We start from the raw sequence: 23858 nt of genomic DNA, 5'->3' as shown, positions 1-23858 counted from the left end.
TAGTCATGGGCGACTGGAATGCAGTTGTAGGAGAAGGAGTAGAAGAAAAGGTTACAGGAGAATATGGGCTTGGGACAAGGAATCAAAGAGGAAAAAGACTAATTGAGTTCTGTAACAAGTTTCAGCTAGTAATAGCGAATACCCTGTTCAAGAATCACAAGAGGAGGAGGTATACTTGGAAAAGGCCGGGAGATACGGGAAGATTTCAATTAGATTACATCATGGTCAGACAGAGATTCCGAAATCAGATACTGGATTGTAAGGCGTACCCAGGAGCAGATACAGACTCAGATCACAATATAGTAGTGATGAAGAATAGGCTGAAGTTCAAGACATTAGTCAGGAAGAATCAATACGCAAAGAAGTGGGATACGGAAGTACTAAGGAATGACGAGATACATTTGAAGTTCTCTAACGCTATAGATACAGCAATAAGGAATAGCGCAGTAGGCAGTACAGTTGAAGAGGAATGGACATCTCTAAAAAGGGCCATCACAGAAGTTGGGAAGGAAAACGTAGGTACAAAGAAGGTAGCTGCGAAGAAATCATGGATAACAGAAGAAATACTTCAGTTGATTGATGAAAGGAGGAAGTACAAACATGTTCCGGGAAAATCAGGAATACAGAAATACAAGTCGCTGAGGAATGAAATAAATAGGAAGTGCAGGGAAGCTAAGACGAAATGGCTGCAGGAAAACTGTGAAGACATCGAAAAAGATACGATTGTCGGAAGGACAGACTCAGCATACAGGAAAGTCAAAACAACCTTTGGCGACATTAAAAGCAACGAGAGTAACATTAAGAGCGCAACGGGAATTCCACTGTTAAATGCAGAGGAGAGAGCAGATAGGTGGAAAGAATACATTGAAAGCCTCTATGAGGATGAAGATTTGTCTGATATGATAGAAGAAGAAACAGGAGTCGATTTAGAAGAGATAGGGGATCCAGTATTACAATCGGAATTTAAAAGAGCTTTGGAGGACTTACGGTCAAATAAGGCAGACGGGATAAATAACATTCCATCAGAATTTCTAAAATCATTGGGGGAAGTGGCAACCAAACGACTATTCACGTTGGTTTGTGGAATATATGAGTCTGGCGATACACCATCTGACTTTCGGTAAAGCATCATCCACACAATTCCGAAGATGGCAAGAGCTGACAAGTGCGAGAATTATCGCACAATCAGCTTAACAGCTCATGCATCGAAGCTGCTTACAAGAATAATGTACAGGAGAATGGAAAAGAAAATTGAGAATGCGCTAGGTGACGATCAGTTTGGCTTTAGGATAAGTAAAGGGACGAGAGAGGCAATTCTGACGTTACGGCTAATAATGGAAGCAAGGCTAAAGAAAAATCAAGACACTTTCATAGGATTTGTCGACCTGGAAAAAGCGTTCGACAATATAAAATGGTGCAAGCTGTTCGAGATTCAGAAAAAAGTAGGGGTAAACTATAGGGAGAGACGGGTCATATACAATATGTACAACATAAGAGTGGACGATAAAGAACGAAGTGCTAGTATTAAGAAGGATGTAAGATAAGGCTGTAGCCTTTCGCCCCTACTCTTCAATCCGTACATCGAGGAAGCAATGATGGAAATAAAAGAAAGGTTCAGGAGTGGAATTAAAATACAAGGTAAAAGGATATCAATGATACGATTCGCTGATGACATTGCTATCCTGAGTGAAAGTGAAGAAGAATTAAATGATCTGCTGAACGGAATGAACAGTCTAATGAGTACACAGTATGGTTTGAGAGTAAATCGGAGAAAGACGAAGGTAATGAGAAGTAGTAGAAATGAGAACAGCGAGAAACTTAACATCAGGATTGATGGTCACGATGTCAATGAAGTTAAGTCATTCTGCTACCTAGGCAGTAAAATAACCAATGACGGACGGAGCAAGGAGGACATCAAAAGCAGACTCGCTATGGCAAAAAAGGCATATCTGGCCAAGAGAAGTCTACTAATATCAAATACCGGCCTTAATTTGAGGAAGAAATTTCTGAGGATGTACGTCTGGTGTACAGCATTGTATGGTAGTGAAACATGGACTGTGGGAAAACCGGAACAGAAGAGAACCGAAGCATTTGAGATGTGGTGCTATAGACGAATGTTGAAAATTAGGTGGACTGACAAGGTAAGGAATGAGGAGGTTCTACGCAGAATCGGAGAGGAAAGGAATACTAGATGGAGCTGTAGAGGGCAAAAACTGTAGAGGAAGACAGAGCTTGGAATACGTCAAGCAAATAATTGAGGACGTAGTGTGCAAGTGCTACTCTGAGATGAAGAGGTTAGCACAGGAAAGGAATTCGTGGCGGGCCACATCAAACCAGTCATTAGACTGATGACCAAAAAAACAAAAAAGCGGTTTGCAATGATGTCGGGGTCGGTACAAACTGTTCCATTCTGTGACAGCGCAGGGACACGGACAGGGGCCCGATAGCCATAGAGGTGTCTAATCTTGGCCCAGACCTGCGATGGAGAAATATTGAGGCCAATGGTGGAGACATACCGTTCCCAGCACTCCTGCTTGCGTTGGCGATTAAGGCGGTGGGCCTGTGCACACAGCCGTTTTAAGGCGATGAGGTGTTCTATTGAGGGATGTCGCTTGTGATGCTGGCGCGCCCGCCGGCGATCTTTAATCACCTCAGCGATCTCAGGCGACCACTAAGGCACAGTCCTCCACCGAGGGGAACCAGAGAATGGGGAATGGCAGATTCTGTGGCAGTAACAATGCCGGTGGTGACCGACTGAACCACCGCATCAATGGCTTCATTAGAAAGAGACGCAATAGCGGCAATGGAGGAGAACAAGTCCCCGTCAGTCTTATTCACAATCCATCTGCAAGGGCGCCCAGAAGAGTGACGCTGTGGCAGTGACAGAAATATTGAAAAGTGGTCACTACCACACAGGTCGTCATGTACTCTCCATTGGATAGACAGAAAGAGGCTAGGGCTGCAGTCTGAAAGGTCGATGGCAGAGTACGTGCCATGCGCCACACTGAAATGCGTGAAGGCACCATCATTTAAAATGGAAAGGTCGAGCTGTGTCAATACATGCTCAATGGTGGCACTTCGACCTGTGGCCACTAACCCACTCGACAGAGGGTTATGGGCATTGAAGTCACCCAGTAACAGGAAAGGTGGTGTCAATTGGGCTATCAGTGCAGCCAAGACATGCTGTGGGACATCACCATCCAGTGGAAGATAAAGACTGCAGATAGTAACAGCCTGTGGCTTCCACACCGGATCAGCGACCGCCTCAAAAGGAGTTTGTAGTGGGACAGACTCGCTGTGAAGGAAGTGAAGGATGTAGATGCAGACGCCACCAGATACCCTTTCAAGCTGCCCAGTTCCTACAATAACCCCAATAGCCACGGAGGGCGGGGTTTGCGTTGCCGGAAACCAAGTTTCTTGAAGAGCAATGCAGAGGAAAGGGTGAAGGATGATAAGTTGTTGGAGCTCAACAAAATGGTGGAAGAAACCGCTGCAGTTCCACTGGCAAATGATATTTTCCATGGCAGAAAAAGGCGTGAAGGGACTGGGGAGGCAGATTACGCCGCTGGGTCACCTGCGAGTGCCATCCATCGTGTCTGAGGCACCGGCGAGATCGACCTCATCCTCAGATGCCGAGCTTGAAGGGTGCAGTAGGGTAGGTGCCACTGGAAGTTCTTTGCCTTAGAGGTCTTTCTCTTTGACTTCTATCGCCGAACCTTGGGTTTCACCGGCTGGGACAGAAGAGGGTCGCAAAGCCCTATGACCAGCCACTGGTCGGAACTTATGCCACTGACTGGCGTCATCTTTCCCGCTGGTGGAAACCTGGGAAGGGATGGACCCAAGGGACCCCTTCCAAGCGAGAGTAGCCAAAGAAGTTGGACGCTTCTCCAGCTGAGAAGTGGGGACAGACGTCCCCAATGGGTGGGAGGGTGTTGCTCCCTTGGAAGGTGGCGCAGGAGCTACGGGGTTGGGAGAGCCCCCCACGGGCACAGGGGAATGTGGAGTTTTACAGCTCTGTGAGTTGTCAGGAATATGCTGAACTGATGGGGCTAACACGGTTGTCGTTGCAGCAGCATAGGATGAAGTCTTTCACACAGGATGTAGTCGTTCATATTTCCTTTTGGCCTCAGTATAGGTCAGTCGGTCCAGGGTCTTATATTCCATGATTTTGCGCTCTTTCTGTAAGATCCTGCAGTCTGGCGAGCAAGGTGAATGATGCTCTCCGCGATTGACTCAGATGCGAGGTGGGGCATATGGAGTATTGGGATGCGATGGGCGTCCGCAATCTCGATATGTGAGGCTGGAAGTGCAGCAGGAAGACATATGGCCGTAGTTCCAGCACTTAAAGCACTGAATCGGGGGAGGGATATAGGGCTTGATATCACATCGGTAGACCATCACCTTGACCTTCTCCAGTAATGTATCACCATCGAAGGCCAAGATGAAGGCACCGGTAGGAATCCAATTATTCTTTCGACGCCGATGAATGCGCCAGACGAAATGTACACGTCGGCCCTATAAATTGGCGCACAGCTCGTCATCAGACAGCAAAAGAAGGTCCATATGGGAAATAATACCCTGGACCATATTTAAACTCTTATGGGGTGTGATCGTAATGGCAACATCCCCCAACTTGTCACAAGCAAGAAACCATCATGACTGGGCAGAGGATTCCATTTGTATCAGTACTGACCCAGAGTGCAATTTGGACAAGCCCTCCACCTCCCCAAACTTGTCCTCTAAATGCTCGACAAAGAACCGAGGGTTTGTGGATATAAAAGACTCCCCATCAGCCCTCGTACAAACTAGGAACCGAGGCGAATAACTGTTACTGCCATCCTGAGAATTACGCTCCTCCCGCAATGTGGCCAGGGAGGCGAACATTTTCGGATCGTACTTCTGAGCATTAAATTGAGCCCGAGAATGTTTAGAGACTGCTGGTGGCTGGCCACCAGCGAGAGATGATGTACCACGCTTCATTGCAGGTCATCTGGCTGATGCCACCTACTCCGAGCAAGGGCCCTCCCCACGGGCGCCACCCAGCCGCAGCAAGGGCCACCTGGCAGGATGGCCATTACCAGGAGTCCTGATGCCCCAGGGAGATGGGCATCTACTCCTTGGTATACATGGTCAGTAAATGGCACAGGCATCAGTAGAGCGATCCCTGTGTTCTCAGGGGGCTACAACCAACAGGGTACATGGCGGCCCCACCACAACGGACTGGCTACCATGCTGGATGTTAGGTGACATGTGGTCAATGGTCGCTGTCAGTGCAGAAAGTGGCACTGCACAGCGCAAGGTGGAAAGTGCACGCAGGAACGTATCCATGCCCAAGAGATGGAGAGCGGGCAGGACTGCAATAAAGTGACGAATAAGCTGGCGAAAGGTCTGATTGCAAGATGGACACAATGCACCAAGTAAGTCGCCCTTCCCCAGTCGGCTCGCTGTTCGGAAGAATTTTGAGGTATGGAGGTCAAACCCGACAGGGGACCATCACGTAAGGCCGAAACTTTTGAGACTCCGTTTAGTCGCCTCTTACGACAGGCAGGAATACCGCAGGCCTATTCTTACCCCCAGACCCGCAGGGGAGTCGCATGTAACGCAACCCCTGAACGTCACTCCACCACCACCTTGTTGCACACTGGTGGATGCTTTCGATATTAACTGGTTCTCTCGGAACACGTTGTCTATGATTATCAGAGTACAAACAGATCTAAGTTTCGCCCGTAAACAAATGCTGATGCACATCCTGTGGGGTCCATTGCGTGTGATCTCTTGCCAATTTTAAACGGTGTTTATTGTGTTGTGATGAATGACGTGGTGTTCTCCACTGACGTGGGGAACTGAAATTCAAGGCATGCAACTGTATAATAAAGGTTTGGCCCATACATGACGTCTTGTAGTTTCTTCGAACGCTGAATTCAGATCCGGAGCACTCAGCCCTCGGCTCATTTGAAACAAAAGGTGTTCATATCGATCATCCTGTGCAACCGTCTAAAATGTACAGCCAGTGCTATGTAAGCCATGAACACTTCCTGTAAACTGTGGACAGATTCCACATTCGTACCGCGTTACTTCAACTCTGTTGTTCACTTGGAGCAACCTCCCTCGTTAACAAATCTTCTACATGTCCCAATGATGGGGATCCCACAATTGGTCACCGCTTTCGCACATGATGGATGTTCACTCTACTACAGCGACGGAAAAAAAATCGCTAGTAGTGGCACTGTGAGGATGAAAATTAGGTTTGCTTTAAATACACTGTGTAACGGTCACGACAGTTAGTTACTTTTAAAGTTGGACGCGGTGAGTTGATGTTGCTCAAGGATGCCTTTAAGGCGACAAAGATGCCATTATCAACACCTCACCCAGTTTAAACGAGGTCGTGTAATCCAGCACGAGAAGCTGGATGTTTTTTTGCGATATTGCAAAAAGGCACGAATGTAGCAACTGTACGTGACTGCTAGCTGCGGTGGTCACGAGAATCTACGGTTGCAAGAAGACCAGACTCTGGACGGCCACATGGAATTGTGGAAAGAGAAGACAGTCATTTTCGGCATATGGTTTTGCGTATCATACTGCATTTAGCAATATGAACAGCCTTTGTCGCAGTGAAGCAACTAACTGTTCCAAATAGGTTACTTCAAGGAAAGTTTCGTTCGAGAGGGCCTGTTACGTGCATTTCATTGACCCCAAACCACCAACATTTGCGACTTCAGTGGTGTCAAGTGCAAGGTGGAAGTCTGCTGTGTTTTCTGATGGAAGCTAAATCCTCATTCACAAAATAATTATAAGATGACGTCGACCATGACCGCAAATGACGTAAGGATCCTTATCGTTTAGGATGGAAACGTTCTGCGGAATTTATTTGGCCCAATATACAATCGAGATGGTTGCAGAACTAGCTATTTGAAGAGCCTGACATTGTCCCTACCATTAAAATGCGCCGGCCGCGGTGGTCTAGCGGTTCTAGGCGCTCAGTCCGGAACCGCGCGACTGCTACGGTCGCAGGTTCGAATCCTGCCTCGGGCATGGATGTGTGTGATGTCCTTAGGTTAGTTCTCGCATTCGGGAGGACGACGGTTCAATCCCGCGTCCGGCCATCCTGATTTAGGTTTTCCGTGATTTCCCTAAATCACTCCAGGCAAATGCCGAGATGGTTCCCCTGAAAGGGCACGGCCGACTTCCTTCCCCATCCTTCCCCAATCCGATGAGACCGATGACCACGCTGTCTGGTCTCCTTCCCCAAAACCAACCAACCAACCTTAGGTTAGTTAGGTTTAAGTAGTTCTAAGTTCTAGGGGACTGATGACCACAGATATTAAGTCCCATAGTGCTCAGAGCTATTTGAACCATTTGAACCATTAAAATGCAGTGGACAACACATGTGATCAGAACAAAGTAAGAAAGAACGTTTAAGAACATTTTTGATGGTAAGGCAGGTGACAAATGGGACGTCCCAGAAAGAGATGGATGGACAGAATTGAAGAAGAATGAAAAAATTTGCTTTTCGAGGATGGAGACGGAAAGCCATGGTCCCGATAGAATAGCAGGATATTATGATGCAGGCCAAGGCTTTTCAAGGGCTATAGAGCTGAGGAGTAAGTAAGGAAGCAAGTTCTGCGGTTGTTGCAGTGAAGGCCGTGTGTAAATTCCGAGGACAGTTGAGGGTCAACATCGACCCTGTCTGCACGCTAAACGCACTGGACTTAACACCCAGAGTATGGTGGCATGTAATTTTGTGCGACAGCAGGAAACCTCTGCAAATTTATACGTCAAGCTGTTGCTTCGACCTGTTTTGCTTCCATTCATGAATAGAATTTCAGGGGATGTTTTCCAAGAGGGTAACACTGGCCCGCATACCCCTATTGTAGCCCAACATGCTCTACAGAGCGTCTACAGATTACATTTGCCTGTTTGATCACCAGATCTGTCTTCAATCGAGCACATATAGACACCGTCAGACGAGAACTCCAGCGTAATCCACAACCAGCATTAACCGTCCCTGTGTTGACCAACCACGTGCTACAGGCATGGAATTCCATCCCACACGCAGACATCTGGTACCTGTACAACACAATGCATGCACGTTTGCAACCTTACATTCAACATTTCATATTTGCAATGGGTTAACAAGTGCTTAAATTAATCTGTGATTTTGCAATGTTAATCATTTAAATATATCACCTGGACAAGAGTATTCCCAAAATTATGTTAGTTACTTTTTGGTGTTACGACTTTTTTTGGTCAATGTATTTCACATGCATCTCAAATAGTTAACTACTGGTGCTTACTTTCAGTTTAAACGCTGTAGTCCACTCGAGTACTGAGTCCTAAGAACGTCGGCACACGGTCCGTGCATCCGAGCGTTGAGCGTTGAGCGTGCCGAATTTCTGACGTCATAGCGTGGAATAGCACATTCGGAAGTCTTTCCGAACGTGCAGAGCAATATCTGGCATGTCAGATATTCTGAGCGTACGTCTGAGCGTTGACCAATGAGATGGCACAACGCCAGCTACGTGACACGCACGCCGTCTCCCTTCAGTACAGAGTTGTGAGGCGCCATATCGGCATTCATTTCAAGCCTATATGCATATATGCCGTTTCTGAGCAACAGCAAATTGAGAATCACTGGAAAACCCGTTGTTAACTGTGTGATTCGTTCGAATAAAATAATGAAAACCGTCACATTCGTGGCAAAAGAATTACTGTAACTTCCGTATTGTGAGAGTAGGCTATTTGAAAGCAGCGACAAACTGAATATCCACCCAAAACGCATTGTTCTTGGTACAGTTTGTATTAATTAAATTTCAATTAGTACCACATCTACGATTAAGGTTTTCAGCAAGGAGTAATAAATATGATTAATTTCAAACTCAGTAATGTTGGTTTAGCGTAATGAGTAGCGTCGCTGCCCGCAGTTTATCTGCTTGTTGGGGCGGTGGTTCGCGTTGACACAGTTGCAATTTTTTCCCTAACATTCGCATTTTTATTAGGTTCTGATAATTTATTATTAGTATTTGATGTTATGTAAATATAAGTTCACCTTCTTTTGAGGGGGTGACTGTTCGATTGGTTTAATCTACGGGACACCTTGCGCTACTTGTATAAAGATATTCTGCTCCTTTTTCTTTTACGCTTCGGAATTCACATGTTACAAAGATTCTGCTACTGGGTAGGATTAGTGATCAAGTAAGACTGACCATGGGGTTTTACTAAAATGTGGGAATGATGAAATAAAGTATTCCAAATTTGTACCGCACTGTTTTATAAGCCAGTGTCCTTATTGACTAGACATGATACTTTCCTTTTCGTGGACGATGAAGGAAATGTGCGTTTTAATAGAGCTAACGTGGGAATTTTACGCGCGCCGGTTGAGGAAACAGTGTGATTTACGACTAGAAACATCCCTCAACTGCCGCTGGAGTGCGTTGCGATCGCGTATACCACGTTGAGGCCCACGTGCCGTAGTCCAGGTCGCATCGTTCCTGAGCGTTCAGCAGCACGTTGAACTTGGCACGCTCAACGTTAAAGTTCGACAGCAAGGTCCGTGAGCCAACGGCTTACCCGTAGATAGTGCTGATGGTGAATGCTTTCATGCTTACAAAAAATATCTGTCGCAACCTTCGGAGCAGTACAGGAACAGTCATAATAGCAACACACACGCACGACATATCTGGGTGACGCAACACGTTAGTAGACGTGTGTTATTACGCGATTGCATTGTTTCCGCTTTTCCTAGGCGAAACGGATTCAATCACATCATCTTCAACCTCTGCCTTTTCGCATTTAATTTCTGTACTTGCTACTTCAACTTCTTTCATAAGGGTAGGACTTAATAACGATAAACCTCTTAGGCAGCACAGAAAGAGTGAATCTCCGGATCCGGTATGGAAAACGCCGCCTTTCCGGCTGTGTCAGTGCGGGCTGCGGACGTTTCACGGGTAGGGAGGGGTCCGGGTGCGGCGAGTGCGGCCGCAGCTGCGCCGCCCGGCCCCTGGGAGAGGGGCGCCAGACCGCAGACACGCCACGGTGACGCGGCCCGCCGTCACGACCTCAGCGGCTGTCGCCGCCGAGCGGAACGAGGCCATTACCTGCCCGCCGCCGGCTGCCGGCCGCCACGTGGGACGGCCCGCCAGACCGCCTGCTCAGCTGTGTTCCGGGGCCACGGGTCACCCACGACCTCCATACTGAAGTGACACCTTCCTACATTCGGCGTTTACGTGACTCGTATTACGAAACTGATTTCTCGCTTGTGCATATATACAGGGTGTATCAACAAGGATCAGCCGATTTAAAAAAAAAATACTAACTATTATGTCACGTAACGTTGGAGAGGGCAGACTTTCGAGTTTTTACAAGGTTCCCGCTAGGTAGCAGCAGTGTGCCCTAACTTGAGATCTAATAAAAATAATGTCGGGACAACAAAAGCGTTTTGTGTTCTACGTTTTGCGCGGCGTGGGTCAGTAATAACTGTTCAGCGTCACTTCCGTACTGGGTATGGTGTGGATCCCCTTCCAGCACGTAGCACTAGACGATGGCATGAACAGTTCCGAGATAGAGGTTGTCCGTGTGAAGGCAAATCACCGGGTTGTCCCAGAGTGTCTGACACAAATGTCGAACGCATCCGTCGTGGTTTCACAACGAGTCGAAAGATATCCGTTTGCCGCGCAGTTCGACTGGTCAGCATGCCCCCGATGTCCGTCTGGTGTATGGTACGTCGACGTTAACACATAAAACCATATAAAACTCAGCTACTGCAAGCTATCCATGAAGGTGACAAACAACAACTTGAGGAGATCAGTAATTTCGTTCATGTCATGATGGAGGATGACAGTTTTCTTCCACACATGATTTGTAGTGAGGAGGCTACGGCAAGAAAGGAAGAATGAATTGATTGTTGGCGATCAACCTCCTTTACATCCTCTGCATTACTGCATATAACGTGTCACTGAGCACATCTGTTCTGTGCATGCAGTACACGTGAGGCGCCTAGTTGTTCCACTGCACTGTGTGGAATACAAAGGTTCTGTTATAGTTCACTAACCTGCTGATTTCAAGTTGATGTCCCCAGCGCAGAAAAGAGCACGCAGGTTGTATGTTCTATATCTTGAGCCTGAAACTGACTTCTAGCAAGGTTCTGTTTTGAAATAATGTATCCCTTCTTTGGGATGCCACTCGCGTATTTTAATATAGCCACACGAGAGGACTCAATGATTTTAATACAACACCTTCTGATACAGCAAAGTACATGATCAAACACAATGTTTACGAAAATGAATCTTTACACTATTTGTCCCTCATTACTACCGGAGCGAATCTTTTAATACCGAATATTGGCATACACATGCCGTCACAGACAACATGACTCTACATCTCGACTGCCTAATCCAGAGTGACGAACAGGAACTTAAATAACAACTGGAAATACATCCTACGACAGACAACATGTGTTTTCTGGACTGCCTAATCCAGAGTGACGAACAGCCCGAAACACTTCGCGCGCCATAGCAGAAAAGGCGTGAGCCGAACGCTTCCGAAGTGCTTCGTCTGCTATTTCGTCAGTCTTTTGTTTTTGATTTAAATTGTTTTTAATAATTCTAAAATGACTGATTGATAGTCAGCCGTTGAGAGATATTTATATTAAAAAGTGAAGTCATTCCAATGAGTAGTTTAACTAAAAATAATAGCTATACTTTAATGTTTTGGCGCCCTTGCTCCGAACACAGCAGCCAATCACAGAGCAGTAGCATTACGCAGGCGGTCTTTCCCACGGGAATGCTACCGAATCTAACATATGTCGCTGGTACCTCACACCACATTCCGTCATCTATATACTTCTTGCATCTCCACTGCTCTGGGAACAGCTTCTTGGAGCCTAATATGATGGCTGACTAAGCCAGATATATTACAATGTAACACTCAGTTTAAGTATAAATGTGAATCACCATAATGAGAAAATATGGTGCACGGAACAACCACATAAAGTTGTACAACATGATAGGGACTCTCCAGAGTTGAATGTCTTTTGCGTAGTTTCACGGGAAAAGGTGTATGGTCCATCTTTCATTGCCTAGAACACTGTTACATGAAGCACATATCTCGATGTGCTTGAAAACTTTCTTTCGACATAGTTGGAGACTGATTCGAAGCCGGCCTGTGTGGCCGAGCGGTTCTAGGCGCTACAGTCTGGAACCGTGCGACCGCTACGGTCGCAGGGTCGAATCCTGCCTGGGGCATGGATGTTTTTGGTGTCGTTAGGTTAGTTAGGTTTAAGTAGTTCTAAGTTCTAGGGGACTGATGACCTCAGAAGTTAAGTCCCATAGTGCTCAGAGCCATTTGAACTGATTCTAACGACTTTATTTACCAACAGGATGGCGTTCCACCACACTGGCATCTGGACGTGCGGGAATTTAGAAATGAAAGGATTACTGAATGATGGATCGCTTGCACTTAACAAAATGATTGACCACTACGTTACTGGCCTGCAACGTCACGGGACCTGACCGCATGTAACCATTTTTTGTGGGCGTTTATAAAAGACTGTTTATGTGCCTCCATTACCTACATCAATGAATGAACTGAGACATCGCATAAAAACAGCGGTCGAAGCTGTATCTCAAGACATCCTCGCCGCAGTGTGGGAGCAATCTGAAAACCGCATTGACGTAAGCCGTGCATCTTAAGGTAGCGTATTGACTACATATGAAAACGTATGAAAAAAATTTTCAGTTTTCCGTTCATCAAAAAAACAAAATTCATTGTATATGTTGATTAATTTCAGAAATATATACAAGCCAAATCGGATGACTATTCTTTTTGATACATCCTGTGTATCAGTCGTTCAGTAGGTCTGTGTGTATTTGCATGCCTATGTGTATATGTGCGCACACTGCTTGATTGTGTTTCAGTGGCCTTGCACAGGCGAGAGATCTGTTGTTTGCAAACCTAACATTATATAGGGTGTCTCATTTATCTTGACCACTCTAAATAACTATTTGCCCAGCTGCAATTTACAAAATGTTTCAAGCAAATGTTCTTTAGCCGTCAGGGGGACAAATCAGAATGATTGCCTTCGTGGTAGCTTTGTTTTTTACGAAGTTGTGAACAGCGGTATGACTTTTTTAAATGGAACCCTGCATTTTTTATTCGGTAATTCATTGCCACTTCTAATGCCTTATTAAAAATGTATCACAGTGTACCATTCACTGAAAGACAACGTTATTAATTACATAACACAACATTGACGTAGACGCTCCCAGCGCTTAGTGCAGGTACGCGGGGTAATGGAACACATCCACGTGTTGAAGTTGACAGTGGAAAAGTGTAAACGTAAGTAGAATGCACACCTGTAATTCCGTCAAACATCGTCAGTTGAAGAGTTGTGTGAGTATAATGTTCACCAACGAAGAGAAGGTACAAATACTACTCATCTTTGGCGAATGTTAAGTTATCCGAACAGTAATTGGAATACTACTTTCTCATGTACAGGTACATTTAGCACAGTAGTTTAGTTCTTTTAAATACTGATGTAGAGAAGGCATACAGTGAAGGCTGCCCTTCCTACAAACTGCATCGACATAACGTTTATTTTATTGTTGCTTTTGAAGGTAGGCGAAATGCTACGCAGGCAGCGGAAGTGTACAGAGAGCAATATCCTGACAAGAACCCAACTTCCCGATGGATGTTTTCTCGTCTCGTTGCGACACTTCAGGAAACGGGAAGTTTCAGCCCACGACTACGCAATCGTCGTAGCACTCGCACAGACAAAGCTGCCGAAGTTAGTGTTCTCGCTTCCGTTGCTATGAATCCACATGTGAGCACACGACAGCTTGAACACGAGATTGGCATTCCTAAGACCAGCATAATCGTATTGTTACATCTCACCTGTTCCATCATTACCACGTACACCTACATCAAGAATTGCATGGGAATGATTTCCAGAAGCGTGAACAGTTCTGTCAGTGGGCACAGCAGCAAATTCTCGCCCACCCGAACTTCTTCTCCAATGTTCTATTTACCGACGAATGTTCCTTCTCGAACAAAGGACAGGTAAATACTAGGAACACGCATTATTGGTCCAACGGCAACCCACGATAGCTTAGACAGATGGCACATCAGCATCAATGGAGAGTTAACGTCTGGTATGGGATGCTTGGTACAACAATTATTGACCCTTATATCTTCCATGGTAGTCTAACCGGCACAGCGTGTGCCAACTTCCTCAGACGAGTTCTTACTCCTCTTCTGGATGAAGTGCCGCTAAGAACCAGAATGCTTATGTCGTTTCAACACGATGGATGTCCAGCACATAATGCCTTGCGTGCACGTCGTGTTCGAACCGAAGGTATCCTGCCAGATGGATTGGTCGAGAAGGAACAGTTACTTGACCTGTTAGGTCTCCTGATTTAAGTCCTTTGGAATTTTTTCTTTAGGGATACATTAAAGACGATGTCTATCGCGATTTTCCAACAACTCCAGAGGAAATGCAGGAACATATGGCGCTTGCTTGTAATTTTCTTCAGCAGACAACACCGGAAGCAGTAAATAATTCATTCACTCTACGAGTGCACCAGCGTATCGGTGTCCAGGGTCACCACTTTGAGCACCTTCGAATGTTCTACTCCTGGGCAAAGGTACAGGAAAGTGGAAGTAAATTTTGTGTTACGTTTTTACTTGGTTTTCATTTGTCTTTAGACAACTTCAGCAAGTGGACAAGTTTGTGATCCCGGGCTCAAAGTCAGTGTTGTGATATGTAATTAATAACATTGTGCTTCTGTAAATGGTACACTGTGATACATTTTTCAAAAGGCTTTAGAAGAAGAAATGAATTACCGAATAAAAAATACAGAGTGCCATTTATAAAAGTCTTACCGCTTCTCATATCTTTCTAAAAAACAAAGCTACAGCGAAGGCAAACATTTTGATTGACGTTCCCCTGACGGCTAAAGAACATTTGCCTGAAACATTTTGTAATATGTATACGGACAATCAGTTATTTACGATGGGAAAGATAAATGGGACACCCTGTACATACACTCCTGGAAATTGAAATAAGAACACCGTGAATTCATTGTCCCAGGAAGGGGAAACTTTATTGACACATTCCTGGGGTCAGATACATCACATGATCACACTGACAGAACCACAGGCACATAGACACAGGCAACAGAGCATGCACAATGTCGGCACTAGTACAGTGTATATCCACCTTTCGCAGCAATGCAGGCTGCTATTCTCCCATGGAGACGATCGTAGAGATGCTGGATGTAGTCCTGTGGAACGGCTTGCCATGCCATTTCCACCTGGCGCCTCAGTTGGACCAGCGTTCGTGCTGGACGTGCAGACCGCGTGAGACGACGCTTCATCCAGTCCCAAACATGCTCAATGGGGGACGGATCCGGAGATCTTGCTGGCCAGGGTAGTTGACTTACACCTTCTAGAGCACGTTGGGTGGCACGGGATACATGCGGACGTGCATTGTCCTGTTGGAACAGCAAGTTCCCTTGCCGGTCTAGGAATGGTAGAACGATGGGTTCGATGACGGTTTGGATGTACCGTGCACTATTCAGTGTCCCCTCGACGATCACCAGTGGTGTACGGCCAGTGTAGGAGATCGCTCCCCACACCATGATGCCGGGTGTTGGCCCTGTGTGCCTCGGTCGTATGCAGTCCTGATTGTGGCGCTCACCTGCACGGCGCCAAACACGCATACGACCATCATTGGCACCAAGGCAGAAGCGACTCTCATCGCTGAAGACGACACGTCTCCATTCGTCCCTCCATTCACGCCTGTCGCGACACCACTGGTGGCGGGCTGCACGATGTTGGGGCGTGAGCGGAAGACGGCCTAACGGTGTGCGGGACCGTAGCCCAACTTCATGGAGACGGTTGCGAATGGTCCTCGCCGATACCCCAGGAGCAACAGTGTCCCTAATTTGCTGGGAAGTGGCGGTGCGGTCCCCTACGGCACTGCGTAGGATCCTACGGTCTTGGTGTGCATCCGTGCGCCGCTGCTGTCCGGTCCCAGGTCGACGGGCACGTGCACCTTCCGCCGACCACTGGCGACAACATCGATGTACTGTGGAGATCTCACGCCCCACGTGTTGAGCAATTCAGCGGTACGTCCACCCGGCCTCCCGCATGCCCACTATACGCCCTCGCTCAAAGTCCGTCAACTGCACATACGGTTCACGTCCACGCTGTCGCGGCATGCTACCAGTGTTAAAGACTGCGATGGAGCTCCGTATGCCACGGCAAACTGGCTGACACTGACGGCGGCGGTGCACAAATGCTGCGCAGCTAGCGCCATTCGACGGCCAACACCGCGGTTCCTGGTGTGTCCGCTGTGCCGTGCGTGTGATCATTGCTTGTACAGCCCTCTCGCAGTGTCCGGAGCAAGTATGGTGGGTCTGACACACCGGTGTCAATGTGTTCTTTTTTCCATTTCCCGGAGTGTATAATATGATGGAGAAAAACTGTGTAACGAAATTTTAACCCTAGACTGCTGATGCCAGTAGAAAAAAAATTAGTAATGTTGTGTAAGTCGACAACGCACCATTTTGAAATTACGGAAACTTGTCGCCACTCGCTCCGATTGTTCGTGGGATTGCTTGTAGCCGTCCATCGGCTGACGGGCAGCGCCATGGTTGTCGGTTCACACATACAAACGGCCCTCACCCTGTCACTGCCCCAACGCGGTACGCACACGTGTCGAATAGGTCTTGCCGTTTGTCTCAACCTCACGTCAGAGGCATTCACACGTAAGCTTCGCTTCGGAGCACGTGCACGTCATCTGCGATTTGGTCTTACAGTAATCATTGCGCCACAGGATTCGTTTGAAAAACAACGAGATGTGGTTTTTGTTAATGCACTAGCCGACGGTAATGAGCATGACGCTCGACGGTTGTATGAGGAACGGTACCCAGCAAGACACCACCCACACCCGCAAACGTTTACAGCAATTCACCGGCGAATTGGCGAAACATGTCCGTTAGCGGAAGCTGGAAGATCTCGAACACGACGGGATGCTGCATTTCAAGAGACTGTTCTCGAGCGCTTCGATGAAACACCTACGGCAAGTACTCAGGTGGTCGGATACGACATGGGGGTCACTCATCGGTTAGTCTGGGAGGTTTTGAGGGATGATGGCCAGAAACCATTTAGTTTTCACCCACTCCAAGACCGAAATCCTGTGGCGCACTATGAACACAGGCTAGGGTTTTTGCCGATAGTTTCTGCGACATGTTGCACGAGATCCCGACTTCTCCGCCATAACTACACGCACGTCCACGGACACAAGGAACGATTCTCATTCAACATTTGGGCAGGTATTCTCGGTGACCGTAAGATTTTGTCGGTCCGTCTACCTCCTCGACTTACTGGGGCAAATTATCTTCACTTTTTGGAAGAAATTCTAGCCGGCCAGCTGGAAGGTGTTCCCATGACATACGGCGAAGCACGTGGCTGCAGCATGATGGGGCGTCCATTCATAATAGTCGTGCTGTGCGTGGATTTTTCATGGAATTATTCGACGGCCGGATAATTGGCAGATGTGCTCGTTGGACATCATCAGGATGGATCCTGGCATCACCAGATCTCACGCCACCGGACTTGGTCCTGTGAGGATTCTTCAAGGATACTGCACCCAACCGGACGCTAACCACCTAGAAACGAAGACGAATTAATTAACCGCATTCAGCATGCCACCAATCACATCAGGGCAATGCCAGGAATCTTTGAAACAGTTCGACAAGACAACGTTCGACGTTACCAAGCTTGTATCGCGTCCGAGGGTCGACAGTTCGAGCACCTACTTCGAGCAAATAATGTCCTAGTTACAAAAACTACCCTTTTCAGGGTTGACACAATTTGTAGAAGACTTTCTGCAGGCAACTAACAGATTCTGACGAATTGGTTGCCGGTACGTCTCATCATGCAACTACAGTGGACGTGTCGGGACTCGGGCGGATTCACCCCCAGCTCCCTTGAGTTGAAGGCTAGCACTCTACTGGCATCAGCTATACATAATTAAAATTTCGTGACACAATTTTTCTCCACGAAGAATATATATAAACACATATAAAGAAAAAGTTATGCGTCAGCCCGGTTGCCAGAACTCCTGAAGATAGACGTTGACTGTGTATATTGTATCACAGACAAAGTCCCTTTGACTGTTCAGAGATGTCACTAAATCCGCCCAAAGATGTAAACAGCCACGCATGAGCAGCACCTATTAGACGGAGGAGTTCCGACAGCCGATCAGTTCCAGTCATTCCACCAGAAACGAGGTACCGGGCCTAGACGGTCAATACCGCGGCTCGATCGCGTCCGCATTGTTACTTTGTGCCAGGAATGGCTCTCAACAAGGGAAGTATCCAGGCGTCTCGGAGTGAACCAAAGTGTGCAGCCACAGAACTTCGTGTTGCTACTCAAACTGCGCACAATAGGCTGCATAAAGCACTACCTAACTCCTGACGTCCATGGCGAGGTCCATCTTTGCAGACACGACACCACGCAGCGCGTTACAGATGGGCCCAACAAGATGCCGGATGGACCGCTCAGGATTGGCATCACGTTCTCTTCACCGATGAGTATCAATCAGACAATCGTCTGAGTCGTGTTTGGAGGCAACCCGCTTAGGCTACACTCCCTAGACATTGTAAGGTGTCAGGCAAATCCAACAAATTCCATGAAAACCCTGACATGATAGCAAATCCGGCAGTATGTCACATAGCTCCGAATAAATCCTGACATTAAATTAACCAAAGTAATACGATTAACGAGTGAGCAAATGGAATACCACAGACTAACACAAGAATGCGTAAGTGCATGTCATACCTTCCCACCGTGAAACAGACGCAGTTCGGAGGGGAGAAACGAGAAAAGAAGCCGAGAGCAGAACCGTGTTAAGCTAGAAGGCCCTACGGCAAGGGACGGACACCCACGTCGCCAGCCAACCGCCAGGACCATCCCCCAGCCCATGTTAAAAGATAGAGCCCCCCAGAAGAACAGTATAGATCTTACGATAACACTAAAAGGGCCATACCAGCTGCAAGTTTTAGCGTGAGACTTTTTCGCGTCTCTGTTACGTTGCAAACGTTAAAAACATTGCTCCACCACGAAAAGTATAACGTTTCTCATTGGATAGACAGAATTTTTGTAGGCGGAGCTTAAGGTTAACTTTGAGACCCTGACTGGTCAGATGAAAACACAGCCAGACAGTTTATTTATAAACCAACTTCGGTAAATTGTAGTAAGGAGAAGTTAGGAGAGAGTTGCCACCGAGACAGCGAGCTGTATGGAGCTGCGCCACCCGCCGCCCCCTGACGCTGCCTAACCAACCACAAGGTAATGAAACTTCCTGGCAGGTTAAAACTGTGTGCCCGACCGAGACTCGAACTCGGGACCTTTGCCTTTTGCGGGCAAGTGCTCTACCAACTGAGCTACCGAAGCACGGTTCACGCCCGGTACTCACAGCTTTACTTCTGCCAGTAGAGCACTTGCCTGCGAAAGTCAAAGGTCCCGAGTTCGAGTCTCGGTCGGGCACACAGTTTTAATCTGCCAGCAAGTTTCATATCAGCGCACACTCCGCTGTAGAGTGAAAATCTCATTCCACAAGGCAATGAACGTACGCGATGCCACATAACAGCGCATATAGCTTCACTCAGAACTGCAGAAGTCTCATCTGTTACACCCCTTTTTTACGTAATACTAGTGTCGATCGTCAATTAAATCTCATGGTGTTCACATTTGCTACTTGAAGTAAAAATCTGAAACGCGATGATTTTTCTGTTATATAATTATTGAGAAGCCACATCAGCCACTGTAATTTACGACAAGTTAGATAAGTAATTAAAGATAATTGAAGGTCACTGTAGATCATTTTGATAGTTTTCTCTTTTGTGAAACTTAATTTAAACCCGGATTATAGATGTTATAGGGCATAGGTCATCCTTCGATCCATTGTAGAACTTGGAAACCCATTCAGGGAATATTCGTTCACATTTTTGTTGAACACAGTTGGTTTTTATCATCCTGTATTAAAACATTTCCTTTTATCAATAGTACAATTTTTAAACAATGTTTTGTGAGTAGAATAAAATTTCCAATGGTAAACTTAACTGCTTTTTCGACGTTATTTTACCAGCTAACTAAAAATAGGAAAGCCTTGAACCCCTTCCACTAAATTTAGTTAGTATTAAGTTTCTTTTACAGGGAGTGCAGTGGAGCTGACGCTGAAATCATTAAGTATTTGGTTATATCATCGCTAGTCTCACTGAACTCTTCAGAACTCTACATGTCATGTGTGGTCTGGCGTCTCCTTACCAGCAACAGGTCCCAGGTTCTAACTAGTCAATTCCCTAAAAAATCACGCTCAGAACGTCGTTGCGCGAAAGTGGTAGGGAGACACGACTTAGAACAAACAGACTCCACGCAGTATGTTAGAACATTCTGTCCTGCGAGTGCAGCAAGGTGGAGGTCCCTGCTGTTTTGGAGTGGGATTACATGGGGCCGACGTACGCCGCTGGTGGTCTGGAAGGCGCCTTAAGGGCTCTACGATACGTGAATGCCATCCTCCGACCGATAGTGCAACCATATCGCCAGCATATTCGTCTTCATGGATGACAATTCGCGCCCCCATCGTGCATATCTTGTGAATGGCTTCCTTCAGGATAACGACATTGCTAGACTAGAGTGGCCAGCATGTTCTCCGGACATGAATCTTATCGAACATGCCTGGGATAAATTGAGAAGGGCTGTTTATGGACGACGTGACCAACCAACAACACTGAGGGATCCACGCCGAATCGCCGTTGAGGAAGGGGACAATCTGGACTAACAGTACATTGGTTAACTTGTGGATAGTATGCCACGACGAATACAGGCAGGCAACAGTGCAAGAGAACGTTCTACTGCGTAAAGCAATCTGTGTAAAGCAATCTGGACCACCACCTATGAAGATCTCGCTGTATGGTGGTCTTACATGCAATGTTTGGTTTTCACGAGCGGTGAAAAGGCAGTAATGCTGTTCAAGTTGATCTCTCAAAAAAGTTTGGCATCACCTTGGTTCAGTACCTTGATGAACTTGTGGATAGTATGCCACGAGAAATTCTAAAGAGTAAGCAAATATTTTTATTCCAACACAACTTATGCTTTTTAGATGGAGTACCCATAATATTTCTTACGCAATCAGTAACTTGAAGAATCCAAAAAAATGGTGTTGGGTGCATAGCAATACTTCAATAAGATCCCGAGAAATTGCAAAGTGAAACTGACGCCCGAGGAAAACGAAACGCGCCGCTATTCCACATCCTGTGATGCAAGACTGAGCCCAGAGCTGCCCTTAATCGCGATGTGACAAACGCTGTACTTATTGCTATTCAACAGAAACAACAGAGATTTCCAGTCACACACAATGAAGAAAAAAAGAAAGAAAAGGATGTAGTCGTTCGTGCTTTCTACTGGAATGAACACAAAGGCAATGAAATACCGAATGTCATCCGCCAGTGTAAACGTAATTAATAGCTGACCAAAGATCAACATAGGATTATAAAGCCAACTGATTTCAAATAACTGTTTGGTACATTGTTCTAGGTTTCGACACCTATTAAGGGTTTTGGGAATCCGAAGAATTACATTCCGAAAAAGCAATGTTCAGAATTTAAAGCAGCTATGCTCAGGTCAGAAATAAAATGAAACACGTTCCAGTCTTTGCCAAGTCTGCCTAGCTAGCAACATCATCAGTCTGATGCTAGTTGTACGTAATGGTGCATGACACGTACACGACATGTCACTGAACGCTTTAGATGAATACGTTAGAGTTGAACTTCTTTAAAGGATGAAACGATTACTTAAATGTACAGCAGTACCTACAAAACAAACATACACACAAAATATACGCCGGTATGCAGTCGCATATATCACGGTAGAAACGCTACAACCTATGCTCGAAGAGATCGCCTGTTACATCGCAACTCCGCTGAGCGCGTTCCAACTTTGATCGACTGCTATCAGTGGTTCTGGTGTTACTGCGACACGTGCAGCCGTACTACGGGATTGCGTGCTGTCCTTGTCGTTTGAAACCTCTGATACACAACATTTTTCAGGCGTTTCCAGGCAAAACAGTTCATGGACATGAGATTCGGTGACTGCACTGGAAATCTCTGTACAGAAATGCCCCGTCTTATCTATCGACTTAGGAACTGAATTTAGTACACTGGTCTGCACTGTTCCGTAATGCATACGTAGACAAATAACATATGCAACAAGAAAACCGTTATTTTTATCATTGTTCGTGGCACAAAACTCTATTATCATTTTCGGCATTCAAAATAACAGTGACAGTACGATTACGAATGTCAATTACAACTTGCAACGTGGCCATCACGCTTGCATCTCGGTATGTGCAACAGCGGAGCGTTTCCTTTATTTCAAGAGTCAACCTCGCTTTGCAAGTTCTGTGGGTGTAACCGACGCATTGCAATGCAACCAATACCATTCTTTATCTTATTTTTCACGTTACTGATTACGTGACAAACAATACGGGGGTCTACTTTTTTAAAAAGTAATTTTGTGTTGAAAATAATATTTGATTACGCTTTAGAATGTCTGAAACAATTTACTTTCATGAATCCCTGCCTAACATTCATACCCGTGAAATTCGTTTTACAATATCTATTGTTGTTCCAGAGATATTCGCGCTAGAACTGTCAGTTGGGCCACCCTGTGTATACAGAACGACTGACTTTCATATTCTCTCTCTTGCTACACCCAAATCATTACTCCTGCAGTAAAAACGAACAGGACCTTCTTGCAGGAAATATAATGTACTTAAATTTTGCACTGCGATATGTTTTAGTTAGAGGCCTCAGTTTCAAAATTATTCAAAAGAAAACCCATAAAAGTGGCCTTCAAATGCGTTTTTCTTGAATAAATCCAAAACTGTAGCCTCCAGCGAAAACGTACCCAAATACAAAAACTTACTACATAAAATTTCCTACAAAAAGGTCCTATTCAGTTTTGCTGCAGGGCTAACAGTTAGCGCATAGCGAGCTAGAGTTTATGAAAACCCTTCGTGTGTTTTTCCAAGGCACTGCGGGTTGCATAAAACCGATCGGAAGGGGCAGCTTAATAAATCCGTAAGTACAAAAAATTTAATATCTCTAAAACGGTGCGTTGTACGAATAAAAATGTTGTAGCAGAAAATTCGAATTATCAACGGGGCGCCGAGCCTTGGCTTCTTCCTTCGTTCCCAGAGAACTACAGATTCCTCGCCGCTGCGGGCGGCCGTGTGGTTGCTGTCAGCGGCAGTGTGGTTTGGGGCATGTAGCCGGACGCGGCTCGGCTGGGAGTGATGGGCTGTGTGCGGCCTGTATTTGGTCAAATTGGCCATTAGCATTTCGTGCGAGGTCTTTCGACACGGTGGTTCCCCGACATTATTCCCGAGTGCGTAACATTGTATGCGGTGTTGGCCCTCTGTGGTCCTTGAAACTCAAAATTTGTTTCATTCGTACGTTTAAGTCGTTTTCCTCTCATTTGGGGTTTCAGTTAGGATGAATAAATGTACGGAGGGTCTGGTGTTTAGAAGATTCTGATTCATTAGTTGCATGGCCATTGGGTTAAGGGATTACCGTTCTGTCCGTCGGCACAATGAGCCTCGAACGCGTTAAGTACTTTAGATGAGCTAAGTCAGAAAAAGGAGATAGAGGTGGGAGGTGGTGTCTGGGTTTGTTTCCTGTCCCAGGCTCTTGCCTCGGCTGGGCAGAATCAAGCGGCTGCAATGACTGAGATGGCGTTCTAGTCATCGTACTGTTGATTCTTTTGCTCAGCATTGGCGACCGCAGACTTCCAGCATA

The 23858-nt window shown here is 46.2% G+C and overlaps 1 non-coding gene across 1 annotated transcript; it reads right to left on the bottom strand.

Annotated features, from left to right (window-relative positions):
* Window positions 1–19381: 19381 nt before the first annotated feature.
* On the bottom strand, window positions 19382–19456 carry Trnal-caa (transfer RNA leucine (anticodon CAA)). The gene has a single exon. It is a non-coding gene; the product is annotated as a tRNA-Leu (tRNA).
* Window positions 19457–23858: the final 4402 nt, after the last annotated feature.

This window comes from Schistocerca serialis, chromosome 4, assembly GCF_023864345.2.
Source record: "Schistocerca serialis cubense isolate TAMUIC-IGC-003099 chromosome 4, iqSchSeri2.2, whole genome shotgun sequence".
NCBI classification, from domain to species: Eukaryota; Metazoa; Arthropoda; class Insecta; order Orthoptera; family Acrididae; genus Schistocerca; species Schistocerca serialis.
Note: the sequence above shows the minus strand (reverse complement) of the source record. Positions and strands in the feature narration are given on the sequence as shown.